Genomic DNA, 23,353 nt, shown 5'->3' on the forward strand with positions numbered 1-23,353 from the left:
CCATTTCTCGGATGTTATCAATGTGCGGACATTCAGAGGTCCGAACATTGACTCTGATCACTACCTCATTGTCAGTAAAATTCGATCACGGTTGTCAACTGTATCGAACGAAAGATCACAGCGAACGATGCGTTACAATATCCAGCGTTTGTCGGCGGAAGGAGTATCGGCTGAGTACCGCCAGAAGCTCGACGAACGGATAAGTGCAATCAACGTTAGCGACAACATCAACGATCTATGGGAGTCGATCCATGGAGCGGTGAGCACAACAGCTCGAGAAGTGGTAGGCACTGCACAGAGGCGACCCAGGACGGGTTGGTTCGATGTGGAGTGTCAGAGAGTGACAGACGAGAAGAACGTTGCTAGAAGCCGGATGTTGGTGTCGAGTACCCGATCGAATAGAGATCGGTACAAGGAAGCAAGAGCAGCCAAAAAACGAACCCACCGCAGGAAGAAGAAAAGAGTAGGAAGAACAAGTTATTGGTGAGGCGCAGGAAAAAATGGAGCAGAACGATATGCGGAGGTTTTATGAGTCTGTCAATGGCGTGTGGAGAAAGACAGCGCTATCTCCCGTCATGTGCAACGACCAACAAGGGAATTTGCTGACAGATAAAACCGAAGCGGCTGCCAGGTGGAAGCAACACTTCGAGACCTTGTTGAATAGAGAAAGTGGCGGTGCATCGGTGAACAGAATGAATATTAGCGACGATGGACAAGCTGTGGAGTCCCCTACACTAGATAAGGTTAAAAAAGCTGTTAAAGAGCTGAAAAACAATAAGGCTGCGGGGAAGGACCAGCTCCCGGCTGAACTTCTCAAACATGGCAGTGAGCAGCTTTATGAAGTTCTGCACCATATTATGTCGAAAATATGGGTAGATGAGGAAATGCCTGCTGGCTGGTTGGACGGCCTCATTTGCCCTCTCTTTAAGAAAGGGCACAAACTGGAGTGCGCCAATTGCCGAAGAATAACCCTCCTTAATTCGGCGTACAAAATTATGTCCCGTATTCTGTTCAACAGATTGAGACCGCTTGCAGAGTCCTTCGTCGGCGAATACCAAGCAGGTTTTTGTGAGGGCCGATCAACGACGGATCAAATGTTTACCCTGAGGCAAATCCTTGATAAATTCCGGGAGTACAACTTGCAGACACATCATCTGTTTATTGATTTCAAGGTGGCGTACGATTCAGTGAAACGGAATGAATTTTGGCAAATTATGCTTGAACATGGTTTTCCGGCGAAACTGATACGGCTGATTCGTATAACTTTGGACGGATCGAAATCAAGTGTAAGGGTTGCGGATGAAATATCGACGTCATTTATTACCTTAGATGGATTAAAACAGGGTGATGCACTCTCGAATCTACTGTTCAATATAGCGCTCGAGGGAGCGATTAGGAGAGCTGGCGTGCAAAGAAGTGGTACCATTATCACAAGATCGCATATGCTCCTGGGTTTTGCGGACGATATCAATATTTTCGGAATTGATCGCCGTGCCGTGGAAGAGGCTTTTGTGTCTTTTAAGAGGGAGACAGCGAGGATTGGACTCACGATCAATACCAGCAAAACGAAGTACATGGTCGCTGGCAATCAACGTGGGTTCATTAGTGGTGGTGGTAGTGAAATGGTGCTGGATGGTGAACAATTTGAAGTGGTAGAAGAATTTGTGTATCTTGGAACATTAGTGACGTGCGATAATGAAGTTACCCTCGAGGCGAAAAGACGTGTTGCAGCTGCAAATCGGGCTTATTACGGACTTAGTAACCAGCTCAAGTTCCGTAGTCTGCAATCGATGACAAAATTTGCGCTGTATACTACTCTGATTCTTCCGGTGGCTTTATACGGCCATGAAACATGGACGTTAAAGGAAGCTGATCGGAGAGCTTTCGAAGTGTTTGAGCGTAAGATGCTGCGGACAATACTCGGCGGAAAACCGGAGAACGGTATCTGACGCCGTCGCATGAATCACGAATTCTATCAGGTACATAAAGGGCTGGATATTATTAAGCTTATACAACTCGGCAGACTATGGTGGGCTGGACACGTTGTTCGTATGCCGGAAGAACGTCAAGCGAAGATAATATTTAGTAGAGAACCCGGAAGAGGCCGCAGGCTTCGTGGAAGGCTGCGTACACGATGGCTTTTGCAGTTGAAGATGACCTGAGGGCGCTTCATGTTCAGGGCGACTGGAAGCGATTGACCCAGAATCGAGTCCAGTGGAGAAGGATACTCCATTCGGCGTAGGTTCATCGAAGAGCTGTAGTCAATCAAGTATCAAGTAAGTAAGTATTCCGTAGCAAACCTACTTTAAAATGATTGTTAACTAAAAACAAGGCTTAAAAGCAGTAAAAGAAAAAATTTCCGAATAATTCAAACGCATAAGATGATGAGAAATTTGGTATTCATCCTTTAGTGTCCGAAATATGATGGTGTGCGAATAATGGTTTTACACGGTACAATACTATGTCCAAAGGCTTAACGATCCCTCCCCACGGCCTTTGCGAGATAGAGGGCCTGTCTAGGACGTGGTGGGGCTTGACAGCGAGCTCTGTTAAACTTCTTCAAAAAGCTGCATGTGTCCGCAAGCAGGCCCTATCAAAGCGACCGTTTTTTTTTTAACGAAGGTAATGGAAATCTGCAAACAGACACCTGGGGAGGCGAACCCAGGTAGTGTGGGGATGGGATCACCACTCCCGACCCACTAAAACCATCTCCTTCCTCTCCAGTCATTCCCCCGGCCCGCAATTAAGCAATACTTCGGGGGATGACTATTGGGCATTGCGCCCCCTCCATGACGTACACAAGTGCACGTATGCGCCTCAACTCTTCGACACTCCCCATGCAACACATTTGCACAAGACACACTGGCACCATATGTGCCCCAACACTCACCTGCCTATGCCGCTTGAATGACTGCAAGGAACCAATTTATAGGTACCCTGCAGGGGGTACCCCATGCCGCCATCTCACAACATAGACAGTCCTCACTCAGTGTGGTGTTCACCCCGTCCTGCAACAGGGTGGCACCACTTGTCTACCAAGCCGGAGGCGACCCTAGGTTGGTGGCTCCTATGCCGCTCCTACCTCAGCTACGAGGCAGACCCTTTCATGTCTCCTATTTCTGAGGTGCCGCAGAGGCATCAACCCCCCGACACTCCTGTCAGTCATAGCGAGACTTTCGTGTCCCCTACTTCTGAGGTGCCGCAGAGGTATCTGCCCCCCGACACTCCTGCCAGGCCTAGCGAGACTTCACTCATTCCGTCTCTGACAGCCGGATCACACTGCTGCCTAAGCAGCCACTCTGACCATACGTACCATGCGAGTCTAACTTGTGTGCTCGCTCATACATTCAGTCCCAATCGCTTGCACCACTTGTGCACCACTCTCTTTGACATTCAGTCACTCACTCAGTGGGGGTTGTAATACCCCCATCTCCCATTTTTATCCACTCTGTGCACCTCCTGTGCATCGTTTGGGCGTGGAACACCCGGCACGTCAAGCGTGCCTAACACTCACCTATCCAGGCTTTGATACTGTCAATAGGTCTCCGTAAGGTACTTTGCAGGCAGCACCCACCTATTGACATTTTGAGGCCCAGATAGTCCTCAGCCAGTGTGATGGTCTCCCCATCCTGCAACGGGGCGGCACCACTTACCTTACATGTCTCCGATTTCTGAGGTGCCGCAGAAGCATCAACCCCCCGACACTCCTGCCAGACGCAGCGAGACTTTCGTGTCCCCTACTTCTGAGGTGCCGCAGAGGTATCTGCCCCCGACACTCCTGCCAGGCCTCACCAGACTTCAGTCATTCTAACACTACCGACCATGCGTACCATGCGAGACTTACTTGTGTGCTCACCCATACACTCGGTCCCTCATTCTGTGGGGGTATTACGAGTAATACCCCCAACTCCCATTCGCTTGCGCCACATGTGCACCACTTGGGGGGGGTGTGGGTACCACCCACTGCCATCCGCTTGCCACCGAAGCAGCCCTCACTCTGTGGAACCTCCACAGGCTCCGTTAACGACCTGGCTAATTGTTTCACCCCCCAGGCCATTCATCCCTTCGGCACGGGTCGCCTGACACCTTGGGATTCGGGGTTAGGGGCTTGTATGCTTTAAGCGGCACACGGTCGCTTGATAAGGTTTGCTTGCGGATATGTGGTTTTTGGGAGGGAATTAACAGAGCCCCCTGTTAACCCCACCACCTCCTAGGCAGAACCCCCTGACTCGCAGACAGCTGGGGAGGGGTCGTCAAGCCCTTGGACATGGTTCAAGCCCTTGGACATGGTTCAATACTGGGCCCGGTACTATGGAACCTTATGTATGACGGGGTTCTGAAGCTAAAGGTCCCTCCTGGTGTTAAGATCGTCGGGTTCGCAGATGACGTAACCTTGGAGGTCTACGGGGAGTCAATTCCCGACGTAGAACTGACCGCAGCACACGCGATCAGCACGGTGGAGGATTGGATGAGCGTTAGTGGCCTGCAGCTCGCTCAACATAAGACGTAGGTGGTTATCGTCAACAACCGCAAGTCGGTTCAACATGCAGTGATTCACGTAAGTGAAGTCGCGATCGCATCAAAGCGGAGTTTGAAGCTCTTTGGGGTCGTAATAGACGACAAGCTGACCTTCGCCAGCCATGTCGACTATGCGTGCAAGAGGTCTTTGACTGCTGTTGCGGCATTATCGAGGATGATGTCCAACAGTTCCAAAGTGTGTGCCAGTGGACGTAGGCGAGAGCTCTGGGGGTAGACAGTTACCTGCAAAAACTGGAGAGCACCTACCGCTTGATGTGTCTCAGAGTGATATCGGCCTACCGCACGGTATCGCACGACGCATCCTGCGTGTTAGCGAGTATGATGCCAGTCGGGCTGGTCATCCGGGAAGACGAGGAGTGTTTTGAGCTACGTGGCACCAGAGTAGCCCGCGAGCGTAACAAGGTGACTTCGGTTGCCAGATGGCAGCGCGAGTGGGATAACTCCTCGAAAGGTAGGTGGACCCACCGGCTGATACTTAACATATTGCGTTGGGTGGGGAGAACCCATGGAGAAGTTCACTTCCGCAATTCCTGACAGGCCATGGCGGCTTCCGGCAGTACCTCCACAGGTTTGGGCACGCGAAGAACCCTGTTTGCCCGCACTGTTGATGAAACTGCAGAGCACATTCTGTTCGTATGTCCTCGTTAAGACTTCGAAAAACAAGCTATGCTAGACGTTTGCGGTCGGGACACAACCCCGGATACCCTTATCCAGAGGATGTGTCAAGCGGTGGAGAAGTGGAACGCAGTTTCAACTGCAATCACTCAGATTGCCTGCAGCTTGCAGAGATCTGGCACGCCGAGCAGCAGTCGACAAGCATGACTAATTTGTGATTGGTTAGTTAGAGCGAAAACAGGCTGAGCGCGGGGAAGCGCAGGGAATCGCTACCGACGCCTCGAGGCATGGCAGAGGAGAGTAGAGTGAGAATCCAAGTTAGCTCCACGTGGTTTATATGCGATATTATTGTGCAATTTTCGTCCATATAAAAGTGGCCAACTGACGATCCTTCCTCCGACGATCAGTCATCTGAGGTCAGTTTCGTATCATTTATGAGCTGACGATTATTATTTAACTGAGAAATTCCTGAGATATTGCTAAGTCTAATCCGGTTCTATGACCCGAAAACCGTAAGTGTGAGTATTTTTGGAGCACTTCAGGAACGTCGTACAACGTGGGTTAACATTCAGGAACACAGTTTTCCACAAAATAGGAAAAGTCAAGAAGTTTCAGACGTTCACAACGTTGCGTTAAAAAGATATTACAAATTGAAAGTGCGATTCGGGTCATATTGTAAATTATTTAATATTTGGTAAGATTTTATTTGAATGTGATGTACGAAACTGTACTCATGAAGCGTGACAGAGGGGATATATCCGCTTGCTATGCAATAGGGGCAATGGATGGAATGTTCTGATATTTGACCTGAAAGGAAATAGATCCGAGGTTCCATGTGAATATGAAAATCAAGATTCTCAAAACTTATGTTCCGGATCGATGATAATTGAGCACTGAGTTGAGCTGATAACTGAGCTCTTCCAATTTATTTCACTTCTAATTGCCCCTTCCCATTTATGTATTCCATAGTAAGAACGCTGTTGGTGGCTCATTCCATTCCATTCAACGGAATTTCCCATCAACTTGCAACGTCATCTGCATGCTAATGAGAGGTGCTCGAAATATATAGAGACGGGTGCTCCTTGTTTGAAATCCCGTTGCCGGTTTCCGACAGATGATAAATTATAAAACAACATCCACCGAGAGAAATACATTAATTACATTATTTGCACTTATTTAAGCTTCCGCTTCATTTTCCGGAACATCGTGGAAATGCGTGTTTCATATTGGATGCCTCAGCTTTGCTTGTCTTCTTTCCTTTCATGTCGACCCTGTATTGACATGAGCCTGACCTGTCTGCCAACTTTGGGTTCTCATGAGCTATCACACAGATGTTTGTGGAATGCATAAATGGTTTACTATGACCATAGCGTCGGAAGTCGAACTCATCTACTACCCGCATTGCTAATCGCACGTCTCTACTCACAAGGCCAGCTGGAAACCCTCAGCTTTACTTGTGCGAAGATGGAATTATGTTGTCGGGAATTCGGAACGATGAAGAAACGTATTAAGTACAAGCTTGAACAAGTTGCAATCTACTAATAACGCAAATGCTTTTGTCGTTCAGTGTTCCTCAATCTACTTGTTCCATTACAACGCGAATTAACAATTTCCATGTGGCGTACGACATTGCACTCTGGTGAATGACCAATTTTACCTCAAGGTATGCTGAAGTGCACGAGTTGTATACTGCCTGCATAATAATGTTGGAAAGGTAGCTAGATATATGTTTGAATGTTCTATCGTGGACCAACAGATCGTCATTCTTCGTCGTCATGCTTAGAGGAAATTTCGGATTCATAACGTTTAGGGCAAATACGGATTAAAGAATTGCTACTAATAAAGAAGTGTTTTACTGATTTCACGTATCCCTTTGTAACATGACATGTCTTCTGTCTGTTTATCGTACTTTGTTAGTTTCAATGCATGCATTTGATCCTTGTAATTTTGAATATTGATAAAATTGTTGATGACTCTCGTGTATGTACATAAATGACTATACCGACTGTAAACGACATCACATTTGTTAGCGAGTCCCTCAAAAAAGTAATCGCACGCATTCACTGGCAATACGACTTGAACGAATAACTTCTGCTGGCAACAGCACTCACTTTTAACATTCTATGATGCATACCATGGCATGTTCATATCAACAAATATCCACAATGTTGCAGGTTGTCACTACCTCAGTCTCTGTCGTCCCATATAGCTTATGAAGACACATTTATCTGCCTTATTAGCCCATCTATTGGTCCTAAGGAGCAGTGTTGCCAAAACGAATGGGTTCTCTTATCGTACGATATGAACGAATTTTCTACGCCATTTACCTTCCTCTCTGTCGGTAAATAGATACTGGGTGAAGTAGAAGAGGCCACCGTCACCCATCGTGTGTGTGCGAATAAAATATTACATTCGAGCACCAGCATGACAATCGAGCGTAAATCCACTGGCACCATCACGACCATCATTTCGGGCTGCATGTGTGATCCGGTGCAATAACAACAGAACGAACGCAATTGCAATTTGCATTGCATTCGAGCGCAAGCAACTTCTTGCGATAAGGCGGTGGATGAAGAACGACTCTTACTCGAGGGAACCACAAAAACTTATCTGCCGTACCACGCTGAGTGTGCGACTGTCTGTCAGAAACTTTCGTGTTGCGAAAACTTCATGGGAGGAAAAGTTTTATCCTCGAATGTGCATAGGAAAGTGCTCACATAAGAAGCTCCACTAATCATTCAACGTTTGGGTGCAACATGCGCTCGAGCGTGGGTGAACGGATCGGGAAAGGTTAATTAAATTAAAACAATTATTCACTGTCTCTTTCCAGTTTTTGCTGGGATGAACGAGACGAAGATATAGGGAATGACACGCAGTGCAGTGATGAATTTGGTACATTTTTTTGTTAAATTTGGAGCACTTCACATCAGAAAAGTTATTTTAGTAGTAACCCGTTCTCATGCTGTTTCAAATCCACTCGTATTATTTACTTTGTTTCTAAGTTTATGGTAATGTCCAGTTTTAAGTTAAAGGTTAAACATTATTGAAGATTTCTTTTCACTATAATCGATGGTATCGCCACAGAGAAACAGACGTCTAACTCAACACATGTTCCATCGTTCACCTTTTTAACGGTGGATTAAATTTTTTGTAGGTGGTCAATCGGCCACTGATGGCGCATCCATCAATTTCGCTTGTGTTTGATGTTTATGCACTACCGCCATCTGGTTGCCGCTTGTCCAAACACAGTGAATTCAGAATTGGGCGATCTAGATTCCGTGACGATGATTTTGATTGCATTTTGTTCTAAGTGAGACGTCTGTTTCTCTGTGGTATCGCGTTAGCTGATGCGGAAGTCTTATTTTCTTTGCGCTCCAACATACTTCCTGCAATCAAAAATAAAGTACCACGCGTCGTACACAATCCAGAGCATTCAAAATTTAGCGTGGCTCTTCTTTCATTTGGATTGAAATTTAATTGGATTCGAATTGAATTTGGATTTGGATTTGATTTTTATTGGATTTGGAATGTATTTGGATTTGAATTGGATTTGGATTGGATGTGGATTGGATTTCGATTGGATTTGGATTGGATTTGGATTTAAATTTGGAATTAGATTTGGATTTGGTTTGGATTTGTATTAAAATTAGATTTGGATTGAATTTGGATTGCATTTGGATTGTATTTGGGGTAGATTTGAATTGGATTGGAATCTGATTAGATTCTGATTGGATTTGGATTGGATTTGGATTGGATTTGGATTGGATTTGGATTGGATTTGGATTGGATTTGGATTGGATTTGGATTGGATTTGGATTGGATTGGGATTGGATTTGGATTGGATTTGGGTTTGGTTTGGACTTGTTTTGGATTGGTTTGGATTGGTTGTGTTGGTTTGGTTGGTTTGGATTGGTTGGATTGGTTTGGATTGGATTTGGTTGGTTTGGATTGGTTGGTTGGCTTGGATTTGGCTTGGTTGGATTGGTTGAATTGGTTGGATTGGTTTGGATTGGTTTGGATGGGTTTGGATTGGATTGGATTGGATTGGACTGAGTTTGGCTTGGATTTGGATTGGTTTGGATTGGTTGGATTGGTTTGGATTGCGTTTGGTTTGGATTGGTTTGGTTTGATTTTGATTGGGAATTTGTATGGTTTGGTTTGGATTGGTTTGGTTTGGATTGGTTTGGTTTGATTTTGGTTGGAATTTGTGGTTTGGTTTGGATTGGTTTGGATTGGGTTTAAATTGGTTTGGATTGGTTCGTGTTGGTTTGGATTGGTTTGGATTGGTTCGTGTTGGTTTGGATTGGTTTGGATTGGGTTTGGATTGGTTTGGATTGGTTTGGTTGGTTTGGTTGATTTGGATTGGATTTGGATTGGATTTGGATTGGATTTGGATTGGATTTGGATTGGATTTGGATTGGATTTGGATTGGATTTGGATTGCATTTGGATTTGGATTGGATTTGGATTTGATTTTGATTGGAATTTGTATGGATTTGGATTTGGATTGGATTTGGATTTGGATTGGATTTGGATTTGATTTTGATTGGAATTTGTATGGATTTGGATTTGGATTGGATTTGGATTGGGTTTGAATTGGATTTGGATTGGATTCGTATTGGATTTGGATTGGATTTGGATTGGATTTGGATTGGTGGTTGGATTGGTTTGGATTGGGTTTGGATTGGTTTGGTTGGTTTGGATTGGTTTGGATTGGTTTGGTTGGTTTGGTTTGGTTTGGATTTGGTTTGGTTGGAATTTGGATTTGGTTTGGATTGGTTTGGATTGGGTTTGGATTCGGTTTGGATTGGTTTGGATTGGTTTGGATTGGTTTGGATTGTATTTCGATTGGTTTAAATTGGTTTGGTTGTGTTTGGATTGGTTTAAATTGGTTTGGATTGGATTGGTTTGGATTGGTTTGGATTGGTTTGGATTGGTTTGGATTAGATTTGGATTGGATTGGTTTGGACTGGTTTGGATTGTATTTGGATTGGTTTGGATTGGTTTGGATTGGTTTGGTTGGTTTGGATTGGTTTGGATTGGATTTTGATTGCATTTGGATGGGATTTGGATTAGATTTGGATTGGTTGGATTTGATTTGGATTGGATTCGGATTGGTTTGGTTTGATTTGGATTGGTTTGGATTGGGTTTGGTTTGATTTGGATTGGTTTGGATTGGTTTGGATTGGTTGGATTGGTTTGGATTGGTTTGGATTGGTTCGTGTTGGTTTGGATTGGTTTGGATTGGGTTTGGATTGGTTTGGATTGGTTTGGATTGGTTGGATTGGTTTGAATTGGTTTGGATTGGTTTGGATTGGTTTGGATTGGTTTGGATTGGTTTGGGTTGGTTTGGATTGGTTTGGGATTGGTTTGGACTGGTTTGGATTGGTTTGGATTGGATTTGGTTGGGTTGTGGATTGGTTTGGTTGGTTTGGATTGGATTGGGTTTGGTTGGTTTGGTTGGTTTGGGTTGGTTTGGATTGGTTTGGGTTGGTTTGGATTGGTTTGGATTGGTTTGGACTGGTTTGGATTGGTTTGGATTGGTTTGGATTGGATTGGGTTTGGATTGGTTTGGATTGGTTTGGATTGGTTTGGATTGTATTTGGATTGGTTTAGATTGTTTTGGATTGGTTTAAATTGGTTTGGATTGGATTAAATTGGTTTGGTTTGGATTGGTTTGGATTGGTTTGAATTGGTTTAGAATGGTTTGGATTGGATTGTGTTGGTTTGGATTGGATTGGTTTGAATTGGTTTGGATGGGTTTGGTTGGTTTCGATTAGATTTGGATTGGTTTGGATCGGTTTGGATTGGTTTGGATTGGTTTGGATTGGTTTGGATTGGTTGGTTTGGATTGGTTTGGTTGGTTTGGATTGGTTTGGATTGGTTTGGTTGGTTTGGATTGGTTTGGATTGGTTTGGATTGGTTTGGATTGGTTTGGATTGGTTTGGATTGGTTTGGATTGGTTTGGATTGGTTTGGATTGGTTTGGATTGGTTTGGATTGGTTTGGATTGGTTTGGTTGGTTTGGTTGGTTTGGATTGGTTTGGTTGGTTTGGTTGGTTTGGTTGGTTTGGATTGGTTTGGATTGGTTGGTTTGGTTTGGTTGGTTTGGATTGGTTTGGATTGGTTTGGTTGGTTTGGATTGGTTTGGATTGGTTTGGATTGGTTTGGATTGGTTTGGATTGGATTGGTTTGGATTGGTTTGGATTGGATTTGGTTTGGATTTGGTTTCGATTGGTTTGGATGGATTTGGGATGTGTTTGGATTGGATTCGGATTGGATTTGGATTGGTTTGGATTTGATTTGGATTCGATTTGGATTGGATATGGATTGGTTGGATTGGTTTGGTTTGGTTTGGATTGGTTTGGATTGGATTTGGATTGGTTTGGATTGGTTTGGATTGGTTTGGATTGGTTTGGATTGGATTTGGATTGGTTTGGATTGGTTTGGATTGGTTTGGATTGGTTTGGTTGGTTTGGATTGGTTTGTGTTTGTTTGGATTGGTTTGGATTGGTTTGGTTGGTTTGGATTGGTTTGGTTGGTTTGGATTGGTTTGGTTGGTTTGGTTGGTTTGGATTGGTTTGGATTGGTTTGGATTGGTTTGGATTGGTTTGGATTGGTTTGGTTGGTTTGGATTGGTTTGGTTGGATCTGGTTTGGTTGGTTTGGATTGGTTTGGATTGGTTTGGGTTGGTTTGGATTGGTTTGGATTGGTTTGGTTGGTTTGGTTGGTTTGGTTGGTTTGGATTGGTTTGGATTGGTTTGGATTGGTTTGGATTGGTTTGGTTGGTTTGGATTGGTTTGGATTGGTTTGGATTGGTTTGGTTGGTTTGGTTGGTTTGGATTGGTTTGGTTGGTTTGGATTGGTTTGGATTGGTTGGATTGGTTTGGATTGGTTTGGTTGGTTTGGATTGGTTTGGATTGGTTTGGATTGGTTTGGTTGCGTTTGGTTGGTTTGGATTGGTTTGGATTAGATTTGGATTGCATTTGGATTGGTTTGGATTGGTTTGGTTGGATTGGATTGGTTTGGTTTGGATTGGTTTGGTTGGTTTGGATTGGATTGGTTTGGTTGGTTTGGATTGGTTTGGATTGGATTTGGTTGGTTGGATTGGTTTGGATTGGTTTGGGATTGGTTTGGATTGGTTTGGATTGGTTTGGATTGGTTTGGATTGGTTTGGATTGGTTTGGATTGGTTTGGTTGGTTTGGTTGGATTTGGATTGGTTTGGATTGGTTTGGTTGGTTTGGTTGGTTTGGATTGGTTTGGTTGGTTTGGATTGGTTTGGATTGGTTTGGATTGGTTTGGTTGGTTTGGTTTGGATTGGTTTGGATTGGTTTGGTTGGTTTGGTTGGTTTGGATTGGTTTGGATTGGTTTGGATTGGTTTGGATTGGTTTGGGTTGTGTTTGGATCGGTTTGGATTGGTTTGGATTGATTTGGATTGGTTTGGTTGGTTTGGATTGGTTTGGATTGGTTTGGATTGGTTTGGTTGGTTTGGATTGGTTTGGATTGGTTTGGATTGGTTTGGTTGGTTTGGATTGGTTTGGATTGGTTTGGATTGGTTTGGATTGTGTTTGGATTGGTTTAGATTGGTTTGGAATGGTTTGGATTGGTTTGGATTGGTTTGGATTGGTTTGGATTGGATTTGGATTGGTTTGGATTGGTTTGGATTGGTTTGGGATGGTTTGGATGGTTTGGATGGTTTGGATTGGTTTGGATTGGTTTGGATTGGTTTGGATTGGTTTGGATTGGTTTGGATTGGTTTGGATTGGATTTGGATTGGTTTGGTTGGTTTGGATGGGGATTTGGATGGGTTTGGATTGGATCTGGATTGGTTTGGATTGGTTTGGATTGGTTTGGTTGGTTTGGATTGGTTTGGATTGGTTTGGTTTGGATTGGTTTGGATTGGTTTGGTTGGTTTGGGATCGGTTTGGATTGGTTTGGATTGGTTTGGATTGGTTTGGATTGGTTTGGATTGTGTTTGGATCGGTTTGGTATGGTTTGGATTGGTTTGGATTGGATTTGGGTTGGTTGGATTGGTTTGGATTGGTTTGGATTGGTTTGGTTCGATTTGGATTGGTTTGGATTGGTTTGGATTGGTTTGGATTGTGTTTGGATTGGTTTGGATTGGTTTGGAATGGTTTGGATTGGTTTGGATTGGTTTGAGATGGTTTGGATTGGTTTGGTATGGGGTTTGGTTGGTTTGGTTCGATTTGGATTAGATTTGGATTAGTTGCGTTGGTTTGGTTGGATTGGTTTGGTTTCGATTGGTTTGGATTGGTTTGGTTGGTTTGGATTGAATTTTGATTGGATTTGGATTCGATTTGGATTGGATTTGGATGTGGATTGAATTTGGATTCGATTTGGATTGGATTGGATTTGGATTGGATTTGGATTGGATTTGGATTGGATTTCGATTTGATTTCGATTTGATTTGAATTGGATTTGGATTTGGATTGGATTTAGATTTGATTTGGATTTGGTTTGGATTTGGAATGGATTTGTATTTGATTTGGATTCGATTTGGATTGGATTTCGATTGGATTTGGATTGGATTTGGATTTGGATTGGATTTGGATTAGATTTGGATTGGATTTGGATTTCGATTGGATTTGGATTGGACTTAGATTGGATTTGGATTGGATTTGGATTGAATTTGGATTGGATTTGGATTGGATTGGATTGGTTTGGTTGGTTTGGATTGGTTTGGTTGGTTTGGATTGGTTTGGATTGGTTTGGATTGGATTTGGATTGGTTTGGTTGGTTTGGATTGGATTTGGATTGGATTGGTTTGGTTTGGATTGGTTTGGATTGGTTTGGTTGGTTTGGATTGGTTTGGATTGGTTTGGATTGGTTTGGATTGGTTTGGATTGGATTGGTTTGGTTGGTTTGGATTAGATTTGGTTTAGGTTTGGTTCGATTGGTTTGGAATGGTTTGGGATGTGTTTGGATTGGTTCGGATTGGTTTGGATTGGTTTGGTTTGGTTTGGATTCGATTTGGATTGGATGTGGATTGGTTTGGATTGGTTTGGTTTGGTTTGGATTGGTTTGGATTGGTTTGGATTGGTTTGGTTGGTTTGGATTGGTTTGGTTGGTTTGGATTGGTTTGGTTGGATTTGGATTGGTTTGGATTGGTTTGGTTGGTTTGGATTGGTTTGTGTTGGTTTGGATTGGTTTGGATTGGTTTGGATTGGTTTGGATTGGTTTGGATTGGTTTGGTTGGTTTGGTTGGTTTGGATTGGTTTGGATTGGTTTGGTTGGTTTGGATTGGTTTGGTTGGTTTGGATTGGTTTGGTTGGTTTGGATTGGTTTGTTGGTTTGGTTGGTTTGGTTGGATCTGGATTGGTTTGGATTGGTTTGGTTGGTTTGGATTGGTTTGGATTGGTTTGGTTGGTTTGGATTGGTTTGGTTGGTTTGGTTGGTTTGGTTGGTTTGGATTGGTTTGGATTGGTTTGGTTGGTTTGGTTGGTTTGGTTGGTTTGGATTGGTTTGGTTGGTTTGGTTGGTTTGGTTGGTTTGGATTGGTTTGGTTGGTTTGGATTGGTTTGGATTGGTTTGGATTGGTTTGGATTGGTTTGGATTGGTTTGGTTGGTTTGGATTGCGTTTGGTTGGTTTGGATTGGTTTGGATTGGTTTGGATTGCATTTGGTTGGTTTGGATTGGTTTGGATTGGATTGGATTGGTTTGGTTTGGATTGAATTTGGTTGGTTTGGATTGGATTGGTTTGGATTGGTTTGGATTGGTTTGGATTGGTTTGGATTGGTTTGGATTGGTTTGGATTGGTTTGGATTGGTTTGGATTGGGTTTGGTTGGTTTGGATTGGTTTGGTTGGTTTGGATTGGTTTGGTTGGTTTGGATTGGTTTGGTTGGTTTGGATTGGTTTGGTTGGTTTGGATTGGTTTGGATTGGTTTGGATTGGTTTGGATTGGTTTGGATTGGTTTGGTTGGTTTGGTTTGGATTGGTTTGGTTGGTTTGGATTGGTTTGGATTGGTTTGGATTGGTTTGGTTGGTTTGGATTGGTTTGGATTGGTTTGGTTGTGTTTGGATCGGTTTGGATTGGTTTGGATTGGTTTGGATTGGTTTGGATTGGTTTGGATTGGTTTGGTTGGTTTGGTTGGTTTGGATTGGTTTGGATTGGTTTGGATTGGTTTGGTTGGTTTGGATTGGTTTGGATTGGTTTGGATTGGTTTGGATTGGTTTGGATTGTGTTTGGATTGGTTGGTTTGGTTGGTTTGGAATGGTTTGGATTGGTTTGGATTGGTTTGGATTGGTTTGGATTGGTTTGGTTGGATTTGGATTGGTTTGGTTGGTTTGGATTGGTTTGGATGGTTTGGAATGGTTTGGATGGTTTGGATTGGTTTGGATTGGTTTGGATTGGTTTGGTTGGTTTGGATTGGTTTGGATTGGTTTGGATTGGTTTGGATTGGTTTGGATTGGTTTGGATTGGTTTGGATGGGGTTTGGATGGGTTTGGATTGGATCTGGTTGGTTTGGATTGGTTTGGGATTGGTTTGGATTGGTTTGGATTGGTTTGGTTGGTTTGGTTTGGATTGGTTTGGATTGGTTTGGATTGGTTTGGATCGGTTTGGATTGGTTTGGATTGGTTGGATTGGTTTGGATTGGTTTGGTTGTGTTTGGATCGGTTTGGTGTGGATTTGGATTGGTTTGGATTGGTTTGGGTTGGTTTGGATTGGTTTGGATTGGTTTGGATTGGATTTGGTTCGATTTGGATTGGTTTGGATTGGTTTGGATTGGTTTGGTTGTGTTTGGATTGGTTTAGATTGGTTTGGAATGGTTTGGATTGGTTTGGATTAGTTTGGAGATGGTTTGGATTGGTTGTATGGGATTTGGATTGGTTTGGTTCGGTTTGGATTAGTTTGGATTAGATTTGCGTTGGTTTGGATTGGTTTGGTTGGTTCGGTTGGTTTGGATTGGTTTGGTTGGTTTGGATTGGTTTGGATTGGTTTGGTTGGTTTGGATTGGTTTGGATGGATTTGGATGTGGTTTGGTTGGATTTGGATTTGGATTGGATTGGTTGGATTGGTTTGGATTGGTTTGGATTGGTTTCGATTTGATTTCGGTTTGATTTGGATTGGTTTGGTTGGTTTGGTTGGTTTAGATTTGATTTGGATTTGGTTTGGTTTGGAATGGTTTGTGTTTGATTTGGATTCGATTTGGATTGGTTTCGATTGGTTTGGATTGGTTTGGTTTGGATTGGTTTGGATTAGATTTGGATTGGTTTGGTTTCGATTGGTTTGGATTGGACTTGGATTGGTTTGGATTGGTTTGGATTGGTTTGGATTGGTTGGTTTGGATTGGTTTGGTTGGTTTGGATTGGTTTGGATTGGTTTGGTTGGTTTGGATTGGTTTGGATTGGTTTGGATTGGTTTGGATTGGTTTGGATTGGTTTGGTTGGTTTGGTTGGTTTGGATTGGTTTGGTTGGTTTGGATTGGTTGGATTGGTTTGGATTGGTTTGGATTGGTTTGGATTGGTTTGGATTGGTTTGGATTGGTTTGGTTGGTTTGGATTGGTTTGGATTGGATTTGGATTGGTTTGGTTCAGGTTGGTTTGGATTGGACTTAGATTGGTTTGGATTGGTTTGGATTGAATTTGGATTGGTTTGGTTTGGATTGGTTTGGATTGGTTTTGGATTGGTTTGGATTGGTTTGGATTGGTTTGGATTGGTTTGGATTGGATTGGTTTGGTTGGTTTGGATTGGTTTGGATTGGTTTGGATTGGTTTGGTTGGTTTGGATTGGTTTGGATTGGTTTGGTTGGTTTGGATTGGTTTGGATTGGTTTGGATTGGTTTGGATTGGTTTGGATTGGTTTGGATTGGTTTGGTTGGTTTGGATTGGTTTGGATTGGTTGGTTTGGATTGGTTTGGATTGGTTTGGTTGGTTTGGATTGGTTTGGATTTGATTTGGATCGGTTTGGATTAGTTGGAATGGATTTTGATTTGAGTTGGTTTGGATTGGTTTGTGTTGGTTTGGATTTGATTTGGATTGGATTTGGATTGAATTTGGATTGGATTTAGATTGAATTTGGATTTGGATTCGATAAAGATGGTTTTGTTTGAAATAAAAAACGAATTTGGTTTAGATTGGATTGGGATTGAATTGGCGGTACAATACTTCCTAAGCCAAATCCTTTACTTTTGAATAATCCATTTTTGCTTATAAGGAAGCAGTTCAAAGCTTGTTCAGTTGTTGCATTTGAACATTTTACCGTTTCTTATAGTCCTCTCCTGGTTCAGATGATTGGGATCGGTTCTTAAAAATCAAATTTTTGTCAGTACATTCAAAGTTAATTGCCTATATGCCGGGTATTAAGCCACCCGGAGTGGAAATTAATTACTATGTCTGAAACTTGATTATGCATATGTACAACATGTGATAGATTTAGTTCGGAAAAGGTATTGGAGGGTAACCGCCCCTTCGGTGGGGTTTGATCCCGACCCCAGTTCGCATGACAGGTGCTTTCCCTACTAAGCTACGAAGGACCTCCGTCGTCCACCGCAGCTTAGCGGGTACTGATGAAACCAAATTCCCAGCACCAGGTACCAGCCAATCTCTCATAATACATTTTCAGAACTAACTCTCTCAAATGTATTTTTGTACATCATGTCAACCAAGTAGGATGAGTATTTAGTATTGTCCGGCTCCTACACACTTGCTTCATCAGCAACGGCGCTCAATGAAGTAGGGTTGTGTGAGTTATGTGCCAGTTTGGTCGTCAGATCCCAACACGACCACACAAGCGAAGAGATCGCCACTCGAGATCAGTACATTCAAAGTTAATTGCCTATATGCCGGGTATTAAGCCACCCGGGTGGAAATTAATTACTATGTCTGAAACTTGATTATGCATATGTACAACATGTGATAGATTTAGTTCGGAAAAGGTATTGGAGGGTAACCGCCCTTCGGTGGGGTTTGATCCCACGACCCCAGTTCGCATGACAGGTGCTTTCCCTACTAAGCTACGAAGGACCTCCGTCGTCCACCGCAGCTTAGCGGGTACTGATGAAACCAAATTCCCAGCACCAGGTACCAGCCAATCTCTCGCAATACATTTTCAGAACTAACTCTCTCAAATGTATTTTGTACACATCATATCAACCAAGTAGGATGAGTATTTAGTATTGTCCGGCTCCTACACTTGCTTCATCAGCAACGGCGCTCAATGAAGTAGGGTTGTGTGAGGTTGTGCCAGTTTGGTCGTCAGATCCCAACACGACCACACAAGCGAAGAGATCGCCACTCGAGATCAGTACATTCAAAGTTAATTGCCTATATGCCGGGTATTAAGCCACCCGGGTGGAAATTAATTACTATGTCTGAAACTTGATTATGCATATGTACAACATGTGATAGATTTAGTTCGGAAAAGGTATTGGAGGTAACCGCCCTTCGGTGGGGTTTGATCCCGACCCCAGTTCGCATGACAGGTGCTTTCCCTACTAAGCTACGAAGGACCTCCGTCGTCCACCGCAGCTGAGCGGGTACTGATGAAACCAAATTCCAGCACCAGGTACCAGCCAATCTCTCGCAATACATTTTCAGAACTAACTCTCTCAAATGTATTTTTGTACACATCATGTCAACCAAGTAGGATGAGTATTTAGTATTGTCCGGCTCCTACACACTTGCTTCATCAGCAACGGCGCTCAATGAAGTAGGGTTGTGTGAGGTTGTGCCAGTTTGGTCGTCAGATCCCAACACGACCACACAAGCGAAGAGAGATCGCCACTCGAGATCAGTACATTCAAAGTTAATTGCCTATATGCCGGGTGTACTGATCTCGAGTGGCCTATATGTACTGATCTCGAGTGGCGATCTCTCTTCGCTTGTGTGGTCGTGTTGGGATCTGACGACCAAACTGGCACAACCTCACACAACCCTACTTCATTGAGCGCCGTTGCTGATGAAGCAAGTGTGTAGGAGCCGGACAATACCAAATACCATCCTACTTGGTTGACATGATGTGTACAAAAAATACATTTGAGAGAGTTAGTTCTGAAATGTATTGCGAGAGATTAGCTGGTACCTGGTGCTGGGAATTTGGTTTCATCAATTGCCGCTAAGCTGCGTTGGACGACGGAGGTCCTTCGTAGCTTAGTAGGGAAAAGCACCTGTCATGCGAACTGGGGTCGTGTAGGATCAAACCCCACGAAGAGGGGCAGTTACCCTCAATACCTTTTCCGAACTAAATCTATCACATGTTGTACATATGCATAATCAAGTTTCAGACATACAAAATTTTGAATTACACTCTTCAAACATTTTTTTTAGTTCTTCCCTAGCACTCGTATGGCAAATTCTGGTTGGATGTTGTACATGCAGTTTAATTTTTTATTTTCGGTGACGAAAATCCCATTATACAAAATTTCGACTTTCTTTGTTGAAGCAAAAATTTATATGATCGTCGTCCTGATAGTCTGCCTTAATTACCACTTCGTTCATCTAAGATGATCCTTACTTTGTATCCCGCAGAGCTTAATATCCGAGGAGCTAGCTAGCCCTTTGATCATCTTCTTTGAACACAGAATGTGTTCGTTGTGTCCAAATGATTGTGAATTCATCCTGTTCGGTTTTGATTTAAGTGGAATGTTTCTCTGTGTGAATAAAATCTATTATTTATTTCAATCGTTTCTGCAGATTGATTCCGACCATCGTTTCCGAAATACAAGAAAATTCTTAGAACGAATATATAGGAGCTAAATTGATAAAAATAATTGATGCTGCATCCATGGCTCGCACGATAGACAAATCTTCAAGCCTTACGAACCGCAAAATCCAGCGTCTATTTCTGATATTTCATGACGTTTAATAATGTCTACAGCAGTCTGCCAACCAACATGCCATATTGATTTAATTAGCAAATAATTGCCAATGTGTTTAGCTCTGATGGGCGGTGGCGTACATAATGTCCGCAAAGTGACACATCAAGATGTTTCCCATATTGTTCGCGTCATCAAGTGCTGCTGGTTGGTGTGGGCATAAGTGGCTATCTGTTCATCCATTTTCCTAATGTCATTTCCGTTCGATTTAGCCGCTCGTTCCAGAACCAATAACCGGCCCTCATAATGGTCCCTTGACCGCAAAACCAGAAGTGGTAGCGGAAGAGGGGGCTTCTGGGGACTGTTACCACACTTGACGAGGCGCTCGCTCCGTATTGCCCACCATCTGGTTTCTGGTCCGGGCTCAAGATGAAATAGGCGGATGGATTTCATATGGAGACTTGTTTCTACGATGCCGATACTGACACTGACACCGACCGGGCACTCCTCCAAGAAGTTGATGATGCAAATCAACGAACGACCGACGATGGTCATTGTATCTAATATCGTACACATGATAGGCAAATTCATTTGTTGGAAACTCACTCCTGTTTACCGCCCGGAAGACATCATCTCACTATAATCGAAACGTACTACTTGTGAAGCAATCAATAAACTAAAGACACCTTTCATCTCCTCATCCGCTTTATGGTGACTGCCACTTCCGAAGACATCCCAGAGCACATTTTATCGATGGAATCAATTTCAGGAAACAAGCCTCCATTGCTGCCAGCAAATCGAGGAAGGATACTTTCCTGCAGATGCTCGGTGTAGCGTTGCTCAAATTCCGTAGCATTAGCAGCAGCCGATGGAGAACGCTTGGAAAATGCAACATCCCAAAACCCATTCGCACCACAGAGGATGGTTCTCGCATAGTCGCTAATTTCCGCAAACGTGGATATAGCTGGAAGCATTATAGCGAATGTGAAGCCGAGTGGAAGAATTGCTGCCGGAACTTCGGCATTATTAGCATAATTTAGCATAAAACCTCGTGGTATTATTAGGACGATTATCAGAAACGCGTTTTCTGAAGCTTTCAACCCGTCTTGAGTCGAACGTGAGTGGGATAAATACTCATTCAATTACGGCAGGTACCGAATGTATTTAAATCATGTGGTTCAGATACGGTTCGGTTGAATTGTTGATTTGTTCTGTGCTGAAATTAATACAGCTTAAAAATATCAATGTGAACAAAAAGACAAGAAGAAAATGAGGCAAGAAGACAAGAAGACAAGAAGACAAGAAGACAAGAAGACAAGAAGACAAGAAGACAAGAAGACAAGAAGACAAGAAGACAAGAAGACAAGAAGACAAGAAGACAAGAAGACAAGAAGACAAGAAGACAAGAAGACAAGAAGACAAGAAGACAAGAAGACAAGAGGACAAGAAGACAAGAAGACAAGAAGACAAGAAGACAAGAAGACAAGAAGACAAGAAGACAAGAAGACGAGAAGACAAGAAGACGAGAAGACAAGAAGACGAGAAGGCAAGACAAGATAATTCAATTCGCATATTTCACCATTGCTAGAACGATGTTTTCCAAACATCGCAAAACTGCCATCTGCAGCGCATAACACGTGTACATTGTGTGCACATAAAAATCCATATTTATTGTTCCACCGTGATCCATTAGAAAATTATCCAGATATATTGTCGACATTAGCATTCCGTGCGCGGAGCATTTTCTTCGCAGTTAGTGTGGATGGTAACTCCAGCAAATCATCGTCGTCCATTACACGCCGCACTCGGCAAATAACAGCCAAATGTCTTCATGATTCAGTTTGCGAAACGAATCACCATAATCGTTAAATTTTATTGACGAGTTGCGGTTCGGTTCCACTCCCGGACTGGTGATAAAGCAATTTTGGCTCTTTCGCGCGTCTTTTACCGACGACCACAGACAACAACAGCTTTTCCGTCGGAACCAGAGCCTGGCGGAAGCTCGATAGCGGGCCAGAGTGAAAAGTTCGACTGACAAACTAAGAATTGAATAATTTCTTTCCATTCAAATCTTCTGTTACTTGATTATGCTAAAAACTATACTTCGAGAGAGAAATGGTGAAAAAATAATTCGACCAATGGTTTTTCGACCTTTTACTGCCGACTCACCGGAAGACGGGAAGAATCCGGAAGGGGCCACTAAATGGGTTGTTGAGCAGCGAGACGATCGTTTGCATCGATTTAGATGTTGAGAAGGTTGTGGAGCTAACCAGAGAGTGGGACGTCTCCTCGTGTGACGTCTGGCAGGTCGAAACAGCAAACTACAATGAAAAAGATGATGGTTCTGGGAGCTCGAAAACAAAATCATGTTGAATACTGACGAAAGATTTTCGGAGGTAAGGAGTATGGGAGTACGAAACTGCGAATCAAGATTGTGGTTGCTACTTGGGGAAGTTAGTGTGCATGCTTCGGGGAGCTATAGGAAAGTGACAAAAAGAAAATTAACTTTATCGGTCTCTGGCAAAAGATTGATGAGCGGTGAGGGAATGCGCGTTTCGTCTGATCAAAGCGCTATGTGCGATAAAGGTTCACAGGAAATTATTCTTCGGTTAAGGTTTACCAATGTGACTTCCGAAAAATTTCGACAAGGTACTTATTAATTTTTGCATAATTTATTACAGAATGAGAATTCCCGGAGTAGCAACCATTGATATGTACGTGCAGTAAGTCAAAGCTAAGCTAAGCTAAGCTAATTCATCACAGAATGAGAATTCCATATTCCCTGTTTAACACGCGTCAGCAACACATTTCAGCAAATTAAAAATATAATTATTGGGCATAACGAATGCTCGGTAATGCGGACCGATGGAATTTGTTGTACATAAACTATGAAGAAATAAAATAGACTCCATTTCCTTATCCTCCCGTTATTCCGGCGGGGGTACGAGCAAGGTTGGAAGATCAGGAAACAAACCCTGATCGGAACTTTGATCGTACGCTCACAGGGCATGTGGATTTGTTCCTCTTCGGAGGTGCCAATCTGATCAGGCGTCTGTTTACCATATTAGGAGCGGCTACAGTGAATCAGCTTTACACCCCCATTAAGAAGTGAATCGTTGAATATTTCGATAATCTTATCTTACTTACAAACACACCAATGTCAGGATTTTGAGAGATTTTTTCATTTGAGTGCTGCTGACGCCGACTACAGCCACTTATGATTTACCGTCACATCATCACAAAATCATGCCATTGTGGTGGTCCTGAAAACGATCTTATTTTTTTTCAATAATACGTCTTTTCAATCACTAACAGCAACAAACAAAGATCAAAAACTTGAGAGAAAATTTCACATGAGCATTGCTGACACCGACGACAATTTACTCGATGATAATCCACTGAAACGCTACAGACGCCATACGAT

The sequence above is a fragment of the Armigeres subalbatus genome, chromosome 1 (assembly GCF_024139115.2).
Source record: "Armigeres subalbatus isolate Guangzhou_Male chromosome 1, GZ_Asu_2, whole genome shotgun sequence".
In the NCBI taxonomy this organism is placed as follows: Eukaryota; Metazoa; Arthropoda; class Insecta; order Diptera; family Culicidae; genus Armigeres; species Armigeres subalbatus.